Source organism: Mauremys mutica, chromosome 4 (genome assembly GCF_020497125.1).
Source record: "Mauremys mutica isolate MM-2020 ecotype Southern chromosome 4, ASM2049712v1, whole genome shotgun sequence".
NCBI classification, from domain to species: Eukaryota; Metazoa; Chordata; order Testudines; family Geoemydidae; genus Mauremys; species Mauremys mutica.
In genome coordinates, this window is record NC_059075.1 from 97,702,532 (window position 1) to 97,714,708 (window position 12,177).

The following is a 12,177-nucleotide window of genomic DNA, read 5'->3' on the forward strand; positions in this document are numbered from 1 at the left end:
ATGATATACTGGAAAAATAAAGCTTTAATTTCAGTTAAATTCCATCATACAGATGGTATGCTTAACAAGAACATATGCTATTCATGAGTAGGATGTGGTTTAAACTTTAAAAGTGTAATGAGAATAAGCAAGTTACCCCCATATCTGGGGAAGCTGTTGCTTATCTCCCACCCCCAATCCATAAAAGAAACATTGCAGTTGCAGTTTCTTGCACCAAAGTGTTTTGAAAAGCTCCTTGTTAAAGGTATATAGTCAATTTAAAATCACGCTTTTCAGAAAGCTTAGCCACTCATATTACAAAAGTAACACCTGAAACTACTATACTGGAAAGATTAGAATATTTTTTCCTCCTTGTCCTGTTAGGTCTGGTGTGTTTTTAAACAGGATTTGCATGTATCATTAGTGTCACTGTTTCCCTCTAGTCACTTAGTTTGTGTTGATGTGGGCCTTTTGCCCAGCAAGTTGGGGGGAGGGAGGCAGGGTGGAGGGAAGAGAGAGCAATGTGAAGAGGAAAATGAGTGCACTGCCACAAAAGGGAAGGGATGCTAAGAGGCAAGTGTAATATGTAAAACTACATGTAATAACTTGCTAAATTTGAAAATGAATGTTCCTCTGAAGGTGCCAGCCAAATGACTACTGGCTGCTTTCTGTTATAGAGGTGTTCATATATAATGCATCTACCTATTTGAGACACAACACAACCAATAAAATCCTTGAGTGGTGTAGAATTGGCAATGGAAATGCTATGCTTCCCTCTGGCAGGGGCCATTCTTAGGGAAATGGAGACATAGCTGTGGCCCCTCGCTGCTGGAACAGCTCCTTGGGGCCAGGGACAGATATGCTTAAATTGAAGTGTGTTAAGCAGACATAACAATCAGGAGCCATCATGTTAATATTCCCTTGTACGCTAATCTACATTAGATAATTATATTAAACTCTTATATACACAGTCTGGACAATGAGGGCAAATTGATATATTTGGACCCTTTTCATATTTCAGCATATAATCCTCACTGCAGTAGTGGCTTTTCATTTTAACAATTTGGGTTTTTCAAGTTTCTAACCTCTCAAAGAAAATTAATCACAAGCTTTTAGCTTGAAGTGCTAGTTTGCAAGTGGATGGTCCATGGGAAGAGGATCCTTTTCACACCTTTCTTTATAAATTGGTAGAGAGAATTTTGGAATTGCAATTCAACTTTCCTTCCAGCTATTGGAATTTAACTTCTGAAGTCTTAAAATTTAGCATGATAAGATATGCTTTGTACTCTTTCCTATTGCTACCTGTACCAGAGATTATTCTTACCAGTACTGTATCATCTTTCATCAATTCAAATACTATGGGCTACTTCCTCAACTGCTGTAAATCAGCATAGCTCCACTGAGGTCCCTTGGAGCCGAGTCTACTTCCATCCATCAAGGATCTAGTCTTAGTTAATGTACCCTATAATATAACTGCAGAGACCTCTACATACATTTAAAAAATCCCCTGGCAGCAAGTCTCAGAGCTGGATGAGTTGATGGGGGTTCATGCTATGGGGCTAAAAATAGCTATGGAGATGTTCAGGCTAGGGCTGCAGATCAGGCTCTGAGACCCTCACCAGGTGTCAGAGACTGCTCCAGCCCAAACATCTACACTGCTATTTTTACTGCTGTAGCAGGAGCCCTGCAAGCCCAAGTCAATTGACCCAGGCTCTGAGCCTTTCTGATGTGCACTTCTTTAGCATGTTGTATGCACTTACAGGCTTACTCGTAAATTGTAAAGGTTAAAATATTGAACTACCAGTTCTGGGGGAGGGGTGTGTGTGTAGAAGCATATAACTTGCTAGCTCAGACCCTTACATGGAGCTTTACCTCTCATTCATCTGTGAGAGCACTGGCAACATAAGAGAACTGACTTACAGATAAATATTTGCCTCACATACCCATTATGACGTGAAATAAGACTCTTAGTTGAAGGTTTATTTAATCTCATAAGGCCAGATAGGTCATCTCATGCAGTTCTGTTGTACATGGCTCGCTCTTGAGAAACAAGCAGGGACTTTGGGCCCAAAACCTGCACTCCTTAAGGCTTTGCCATATGTTCTTGTCAACGTGGCTCAATCCTGCACTGATGGGACTTGCACTTCCAACATACATCCTTAGACTTTTTTGAGGGAAACGAGGAAATCCATCTGTAGGAGAGTCCACCTTCAGATGACTTGGGACCGTGGAAAGGGGTATATTGTGCTATTATCCTCCCATGTACACTATTATATGATGGGTAATTTGGGGGCACAGTTTTTGTGGAAATTAGATGCATGATTTTAGCATAGTTAGGTTGATGGATCCAGGCCAAATCCATATCTCCTGTTTGTTTGTTGTGTAGAGAAGCAAAGGAATGTTATGGAAGCTTTTGTTTACATCTTAGAGAACTTATTTTTATTGCTCTAATCTAATGTATTTGATAGACTCTTGCCCTGTTCCAACTGAAGTAAACAAAATCCTTTTAAGTTAAGGAATGTTCTTTACTTCAGGTAGAATGAGATGTAGAAAGTAATTAGTTTGCTATTTTGTCACCTGCCTTAACTCATTTTAAATATTTTGTATGAATATACAAACTTTGGGTCTTGTACAATCCTTTGAAAGATAGTTTTAAATCATGGGGTCTCAATATTTTCTTTTTGAGGTCCCCCTCCCCCAACATGCTATAAAAATTCCACAGCCCAGCTGTGGTACAACTGTTTTCTGCATATAAAAGCCAGGGCTGCTGATAGGGGGGGTCTCAAGGAGGGCAATTGCCCAGGGCCTCACACCATAGGGGGCAACACAAAACTATGTTGCTCAGGCTTCGGCCCCAGGTGGCAGGGCTTGGGGCCTCAGGCTATAGTCCCACCTGGGGGGACTTCAACTTTCTGCCCTGGGCTCTAGCAAATCTAATGGCAGCCATACTTGATGGACCCCCTGAAACCTGCTCACAGCCCCCCAGATCCCTGGTTGAGAACTACGCTTTTAAATGATAAGGCTAGATTCTCAGGCAGGGTAAATGAGCATATTTGACTTCAGTGGCACTAAACTAAGAGGAGGTAACCCTGGGCCAGGACAACCTCTTCATCTATTTTCTGTTGGTAGAGTGAGTAACTTAATCTGTCAAACAAAGCTAGTACACAATGGGAAAGCCTTGCTAGAGCCAGGTCAGAGATGTATGCTGTGGACCTTAAGTACTCCTATCGCACTTACGTAGCTTGTATGAGAACCTTCTTACAAATTATTTGAGTGTGATGTAGGAAGAACACCAGTGGCACCTCCTGTTGGCCATCCTGGGGGGAATTAACTCCACCAGCTTGTGCTCTCCCTCCAGTGCTGTCTTCTCCTGTCTTGTCTTGCTCTGCTGCCCTGCTTGCTCCCAGGTCTGTGGCTTCCTCTCTATGGCTTGGCCCTCTGGCCAGGTCATTAAGAGTCCTCCCCTTGTGGAGAATGCAGTCTTTCCAGACCAGTTTTCCAGCTGACACCTCCAGTGCCCTTGCCATTCCTTAGTGGCTGGTAGGGGGAACCCAAGCCCACCTTATACACTGGGATGCACCTCAGGAACTCTAACAAGTAGCCACAGTCCCACCTCTTGCTGCTGTTTCCCTGGGCTCCTTCCTACGTATCTGACTTCTCCCATCACTGGGTTTGCCAGAGCCTCTAATTCCCTTCACGAGAGTGACTGCAGCCTACTTCCCTGCAGCTTTTCCCAGCAACAGCCCCTTTTTCCTGCATAGATGAGCCTCTCCCTACTTAACTGCTTCCAGCTTAAACCGCCCCTACTTGCAGCCTGATTAGTTGATTAGGCCCACCTGGCTGAATTCAGCTCTTGCAGGGCTAATGTGGGGGCTCCACCCCATCACAAGTACTTAAACTACTGGCTGAAACAATTTCAGAACTTGTAGCCATTATTTTTGAGAACTGGCAGACAGGTGAGGTCCCAGAAGACTTGAGAAGGGTAAACAGTACTTATCTTTAAAAAGGGGACCAACAAGGCCCTAGAGAATTATAACCAGTCAGCCTAACTTCAGTACCTGGAAAGATACTGGAACAAATTATTAAACAATACTTTTGTAAGTACTTGGAGGTTAATAAGGTTATAAGTATTAGCCAGCATGGAGTCATCAAATGTGTGTCATGCCAAACCAACCTAATTTCCTTCCTTGAAAGGGTTACCGGTATAGCAGATTGGGGGGGGAGGACTGTAGATGTGCAACATCTTGATTTCAATAAGACTTTTGATACAGTCCTACATGATGATCTCAGAAGCAACTTAGGGAAATGTGTATAGCTGAAATTACTAAACTGACTGGAAGAGCGGACGGGGGCTGCAGACAGGGAAGTTAGAGAGGGAGTTTGACAGAGGGAGGCTTACAATGGTTAGGAGGACCCGCAACACCTGTGCCAGCACTGCTTCTGTCTCCTCCACCTGCGCCTGTAGCCAGAGTGCCTGAGCATGGATGCTTCTACCCAGATCCTGGTGTGGTTTTGCAGGGACTGTAACTTGCAATTTCCACTTACTGATATCCAGGCTGGGGGGGAGGCATCCAATGTGAAAGGTGCCTACTGGTGGAATCTCTCAGGCAGCAGGTGGGAGAGCTACCGGAGGTGGCTAGGTTGAGGAGCATCCGAATCCATGAGCAATTCCTGGACAGTGTCCATGTGGAGACAGCTGAGGTAGCTGTCCCAGTACACAGGACTGCTGACACACCACTGGTGGAGGAGGCGATGGCTCAGGGTGGACACTGGCAGCTGGTTACTTCTGGCAGCAGGCAGTGCTCCACCCCTGTTCCGAATCCTCCTGCCGTGGTAATAGGTAACCTTTATGCTCTTCTTGATACAAGAGAGAAGGAATCACCCCCTACAGTAAAAGAGGAGAAGCCTTGTACCCCTAAGGCTGGGAGGTTTGCTGCCACCACTGCAAATAGGAAATGTAGGGTAGTGGTGGTCGGAGACTCTCTGCTGAGGGGGACGGAGGCGCCCATCTGTCACCCTGACATTTCATCTTGGGAGGTATGCTGCCTGCCTCCCAAACATTACAGAGGCATTGTTGAGGATTATCCAGCCCTCTGACTACTACCTCATGCTACTCATCCATGTGGGCACAAATGATACTGCAAGGTGTGACACTGAGCAGATCAAGAGTGACTACAGGGCTCTGGGAGTACGGGTGAAGAAGTTTGGAGCTCAGGTGGTATTCTCTTCAATTCTTCCTGTCAAAGGTAGGGGCCCGGGCAAAGACAGATGCATCATGGAGGTGAATGCCTGGCTGTGAAGATGGTGTCGCCAGGAGGGCTTTGGCTTCCTTGACCACGGATGCTATTCGAGGAAGGACTGCTAGGCAGAGATGGCGTTCACCTTTCGAGGAGGGGAAAGACCATATTTGGACACAGACTGGTTAACCTAGTGAGAAGGGCTTTAAACTAGGTTTGACAGGGACAGGTAAGCAAAGCCCACAGGTAAGTGGGGAACGTGGAGAGCTGGGAGATGGGTTGGAAACAAGAGGGAGCATGGGCTATAATGGCAGAGAGAAAGGAGGGTCAGGGCAAAACTGGGAGGCAAGATCAAACCAGTATCTTAGATGCCTATATACAAATGCGAGAAGTATGGGTAATAAGCAGGAAGACCTGGAAGTGCTAATAAATAAATACAACTATGACATTGTTGGCATCACTGAAACTTGGTGGGATAATACACATAATTGGAATGTTGGTGTGGCTGGGTACAGCTTGCTTAGGAAGGACAGACGGGGGAAAAAGGAAGGAGGTGTTGCCTTATATATTAAAAATGTACACACTTGGACTGAGGTGGAGATGGACATAGGAGACGAAAGTGTTGAGAGTCTCTGGGTTAGGCTAAAAGGGGTAAAAAAAACAAGGGTGATGTCATTCTAGGAGTCTACTACAGGCCACCTAACCAGGTGGAAGAGGCAGATGAGGCTTTTTTTAAACAACCAACAAAATCATCCAAAGCCCAAGATTTGGTGGTGATGGAGGACTTCAACTATCCAGATATATGTTGGGAAAATAACACAGCGGGGCACAGACTATCCAAGTTCTTGGACTGCATTGCAGACAACTTTTTATTTCAGAAGGTTGAAAAAGCTACCGGGGGGGAAGCTGTTCTAGACTTGATTTTAACAAATAGGGAGGAACTCATTGAGAATTTGAAAGTAGAAGGCAGCTTGGGTGAAAGTGATCATGAAATCATAGAGTTTGCAATTCTAAGGAAGGATAGAAGGGAGTACAGCAAAATAGAGACAATGGATTTCAGGAAGGCGGATTTTGGTAAGCTCAGAGAGCTGATAGGTAAGGTCCCATGGGAATCAAGACTGAGGGGAAAAACAACTGAGGAGAGTTGGCAGTTTTTCAAAGGGACACTATTAAGGGCCCAAAAGCAAGCTATTCCACTGGGTAGGAAAGATAGAAAATGTGGCAAAAGACCACCTTGGCTTAACCACGAGATCTTGCATGATCTAAAAAATAAAAAGGAGTCATATAAAAAATGGAAGCTAGGACAGATTACAAAGGATGAATATAGGCAAACAACACAGGAATGCAGGGGCAAGATTAGAAAGCAAAGGCACAAAATGAGCTCAAACTAGCTACGGGAATAAAGGGAAACAAGAAGACTTTTTATCAATACACTAGAAGCAAGAGGAAGACCAAGGACAGGGTAGGCCCACTGCTCAGTGAGGAGGGAGAAACAGGAACAGGAAACCTGGAAATGGCAGAGATGCTTAATGACTTCTTTGTTTCGGTCTTCAACAAGAAGTCTGAAGGAATGCCTAATATAGTGAATGCTAATGGGAAGGGGATAGGTTTAGAAGATGAAATAAAAAAAGAACAAGTTAAAAATCACTTAGAAATGTTAGATGCCTGCAAGTCACCAGGGCCTGAAGAAATGCATCCTAGAATACTCAAGGAGCTAATCTAATAGAGGAGGTATCTGAACCTCTAGCTATTATCTTTGGAAAAACATGGGAGACAGGAGAGATTCCAGAAGACTGGAAAAGGGCAAATATAGTGTCCATCTATAAAAAGGGAAATAAAAACAACCCAGGAAACTACAGACCAGTTAGTTGAACTTCTGTGCCAGGGAAGATAATGGAGCAAGTAATTAAGGAAATCATCTGCAAACACTTGAAAGGTGGTAAGGTGATAGGGAATAGCCAGCATGGATTTGTAAAGAACAAATCATGTCAAACCAATCTGATAGCTTTCTTTGATAGGATAACGAGTCTTGTGGATAAGGGAGAAGTGGTGGATGTGGTATACCTAGACTTTAGTAAGGCATTTGATATGGTCTCGCATGATATTCTCATCGATAAACTAGGCAAATACAATTTAGATGGGGCTACTATAAGGTGGGTGCATAACTGGCTGGATAACCGTACTCAGAGAGTAGTTATTAATGGTTCCCAATCCTGCTGGAAAGATATAACAAGTGGGGTTCCGCAGGGGTCTGTTTAGGGACCGGCTCTGCTCAATATCTTCATCAACAACTTAGATATTGTCATAGAAAGAACGCTTATTAAGTTTGCAGATGATACCAAACTGGGAGGGATTGCAACTGCTTTGGAGAACAGGGTCATAATTCAAATTGGAGAAATGGTCTGAGGTAAACAGGATGAAGTTTAACAAAGACAAATGCAAAGTGCTCCACTTAGGAAGGAACAATCAGTTTCACACATACAGAATGGGAAGAGACTCTCTAGGAAGGAGTACGGCAGAAAGGGATCTAGGGGTTATAGTGGATCACAAGCTAAATATGAGTCAACAGTGTGATGCTGTTGCAAAAAAAGCAAGTGTGATTCTGGGATGCATTAACAGGTGTGTTGTGAGCAAGACACAAGAAGTCATTCTTCCGCACTGCTCTGCGTTGGTTAGGCCTCAGCTGGAGTATTGTGTCCAGTTCTGGGCACTGCATTTCAAGAAAGATGTGGAGAAAGTGGAGAGGGTCCAGAGAAGAGCAACAAGAATGATTAAAGGTCTAGAGAACATGACTTATGGAGGAAGGCTGAAAGAATTGGGTTTGTTTAGTTTGGAAAAGAGAAGACTGAGAGGGGACATGATAGCAGTTTTCAGGTATCTAAAAGGGTGTCATCAGGAAGAGGGAGAAAACTTGTTCACCTGGGCCTCTAAGGATAGAACAAGAAGCAATAGGTTTAAACTGCAGCAAGAGAGGTTTAGGTTGAACATTAGGGAAAAGTTCCTAACTGTTAGGGTGGTTAAGCACTGGAATAAATTGCCTAGGGAGGTTTTGGAATCTCCATCTCTGGAGATATTTAAGGGTAGGTTAGATAAATGTCTATCAGGGATGGTCTAGACAGTATTTGGGCCTGCCAAGAGGGCAGGGGACTGGACTCGATGACCTCTCGAGGTCCCTTCCAGTCCTAGAATCTATGAATCATAATCAAAGAGTAGTTAGCAAGGATTTGCTGTTAAATGGGGAGGATGTATCTATGGCAGAGGTGAGCCAACTACAGCCTGCGGGACCCTCCTGCCCAGCCACTGAGCTCCTGGCCTGGGAAACTCACCCCCGGCCCCTCCCTTGCTGTTCCCCCTCCCCCACAGCCTCAGCTCACACTGCCGCTGGCGCAATGCTCTGGGCGATGGGGCTGCAAGCTGCTGGGGCAGCGCAGCTGCTGAGCCTGGCCTGACCCGGTGCTCTGTGCTGCACAGTGGCGTGGCTGACTCCAGCCGGGCAGCGCAGCTGTAGTGCTGCCAGCCAGTGGTGCTCCAGGCAGCATGATAAGGGGACGGGGAGCGGGGGGGTTGGCTAGAGGGCAGCAGAGTTCGGAGGGGGTGGTCAGAGGGTGGGGATGGGGGGGGTGTTGAATGGGGGCAGGGGTCCAGGAGGGGCAGTCAGGGAGAGGGGGTTTGATGGGGCAGCAGGGAGCAGTCAGGGGCAGTGGTTCTGGGGGCAGTCATGGGACAGGGAGAAGGGGTGGTTGGGGCATGGGTCCCTGGGGGCTATCAGGGAACAGGGGGGGGTTGGATAGGTCAGGAGTCCTGGGGAGGTGTCAGGGGGCAAGAAGCGGGGGCCAGGCCACGCCTGGCTGTTTGGGAAGGCACAGCCTCCCCTAACTGGACCAATGTACAATTTCTGAAACCCGATGTGGCCCTTGGGCAAAAAAGTTTGCCTGCCCCTGATCTAGGGGGAGGTCCTGCAGCGTCAGTCCTGGATCCAGTGCTGTTCAATATTTTCATTAATGGCTTGGACAACGGTGTGGAAGGTGTGCTTATAAAATTGGCAGATGACACCAACATTGGTGAGGTTGCAAGTATTTGGGAGGACAGGATTCAAAACAACCTTGACAAGTTGGAGAATTGGTCTGAAATCAATATGATATTGAATAAAGACAAGTACAGGGAAGGGAACAAAATCAAATGCCCAACTACAAAATAGGAATAACTGGTAAGGTGGCAGTACCACTGAAAAGGATCTGGGGGTTACAGTCAGTCACAAATTGAATATGAGTCAACAATGCAATCAGCTGCAAAAAAAGCTAACATAATTCTAGGATGTATTAATAGAAGTGTCATATGTAAGAAGGGGAGGTAATTGTCCCACACTGTGTGGCTCTGGTGAGGTCTCAAAAGAAGTAGTGTGTCCAATTCTGGGTGATGCTCTTTAGGAAAGAAGTGGACAAATTGAGAAGAGGGTCCAGAAGAGAGCAACAAAAGTCATAAAACATTTAGTAACCCTAGTTATTAGAGAAGGTTAAAAAATTGGGCCTGTTTAATCCTGAGATAAGACTGAGAGGGGACCTGATAACAGTCTTTAAATATGCTGAGGGCTGTTACAAAGAGGATAGGGTGATCCATTGTTCTCCGTGTCCATTGAAGATAGGACAACAAGTAATGGGCTTAATCTGCAGCAAGGGAGCTTTCGGTTCGATATTAGGAAAACCTTTCTAATTAGAAGGGTAGTTAAGTACTAGAATAAGCCTACAAAGTAGGTTATGAAATCCCTATCACTAGAGATTTTTCAGAATAGGCAGGACAAATACCTGTCAGGGGATTGTCTAGGTTCATTTGGTTCTTTCTCAGTGTAGGGGGCTGGCCTTTATGGCCTCTTGATGTCCCTTCCAGCCCTACATGGCTACAATTCTATGACCTTTTTTGAGATTTATCAGCCAGTTGGTAAAAAAAAATTACTTCATTTAATGATTTTATTATAAATAGCATTTGTAAGATGATAAAAGGATTTGGTGCATTGACAAGGGAATTTCAGATGAAAATAATAAATATGGTTTATTCGTAGCACCAATAAAAATAATGGAACAAAAGTATTCTTGAAAACAATCAAGGGATACCCAGAAAAGTGTTCTGCATTGATATTTTACGCCCTCTCCCTGCATCTTGGGAAATTGTTCCAATGGTTACTTACTCTCACTGTTTAAAAAAGTATGCCTTATTTCCCATTTGAATTTGTCTAGCTTCAACTTTCTCTGCTAGTCTAAAGAGCCCATTGTTATACTGTTATACTGGAGATGATGCAACCAGGCAAGAACTGCCCCACTAACATATGAGTGCAATGGAAAGGAAAGATAAATGACAGTAATGCAGATGCGTGGCTTGTATCAACTTCTGCTGTCTCATACCAGGTATATACTAAAAGGGTCCTTTGAAGCAAGGGAGATTCAGGTTAGGTATTAGGAAGAACTTTCTACCTACAAGGTAAGCACTGGAACAGGCTACCTAAGGTGATTGTGGAATCCTCATCATCTGATCTTATTAAGAACAGGTTAGACAAACATCTTTCAGGGATGGGCAAGGTATGTTTAGTCCTGTCTTGGGTTGGGGGGCATGGATTTGATTACCTTGTGAGGTCCCTTCCACCCCTACAGTTCTAAAATGGGAAGGAGGTTCTTGTGAGGAACTAAAGTTTCATTTATGATCAAATACAAGTCAGTCCCTGCAGAAAAAGCACCGTTTCAGAACAGAACCAGAGAATGAATGGCCTCCTGCCACTTAAATAAGAGAGAGGCAAAGAACATTAGTGGAAGCTTGAAAGGATGTGGGTGTGATTTGTGACATAACACTTTGTATTAACTCAATTTGTCAGTAATTTACAGTAGAACCTATGCAGGCACTGGAAGGAAAATTGGTTGTCCCTTGCAATAGCAGCTAGTCAATGTGTTATTACTGTCCAATAATAAGAGGCAAGCCAAATGACCCACTGAAATCCATTCTTATTAAGAGTCCCATCTTGGTGCTATAGATTGGAATCTCACTGAGAGTTTGAACATCAGAGGAGCTGACAAGGTATTGGCCACTAACAGCTTTGACTAATTATAAAAGGTTAAGTGTTATTCAAATGACTTAGACAGAAGACAGCGATAAGAGCAACCTTTAAGAGCGAGAAGCAGTTAAAATGATGTAAAATTGTGCCGCTGATAGTGCAAAAATATACAGTTCTAATCCTTTGTTCAGACTAAAAACATTGAACCCAAAAGCTTGGATGCTCCAAACTCCTAACAAAGTGAATGAGGGTGCTGGGAATGTTGGAGCACAGCCTTTGTGCAATTTTCTTAACATACATTCAAACATAGTATCAGATCTATACATTATCTTAATAATATTGCCTTCAATGGGAATTTCAGATGTGCAAGATCTCGCTCTAGATGGGGAACTGCAAATTTTCAATTAAAAAAATATTTTTTTTTGTATGAAACCACATACAATTTTCACAGTGGATGAGGTGCTACTGGTATGTTTAATCATCTCAGTTTGACTATCAGTGCTATGCCATAAAGAAGACCAAGCAAAAAGAGGAGGAATCACAAATATTACAGTAACTACGTTTTTCTAATCCACCTCTTTCATAAATAAAGTTGTTAGCATATAATAAAAAATTGCATATCTCAAAGTGGGATAATTTCTATATAAATGTACACAGATGGCATTATTACTGCCCACTATAACCGACTAAAATAATATTAACAAAAATGTGTAAGGTGGTCAGAGATGAGACTTGAACTTTTATCAATAATGGACAGGCACATTTTCTTTGTTCAGGTCAATTGTTTGTGCTTTACACTTGACCAGAGTTGCTCAGACTAACTTATTTGGAAATTCATGTGAACATGTCCACCTCTCTCTGGTTACAATGTAATCAAAATCCGTTCTCCATTTTCGAGGCTGTCTTTCATATTGAAGCTAAAAC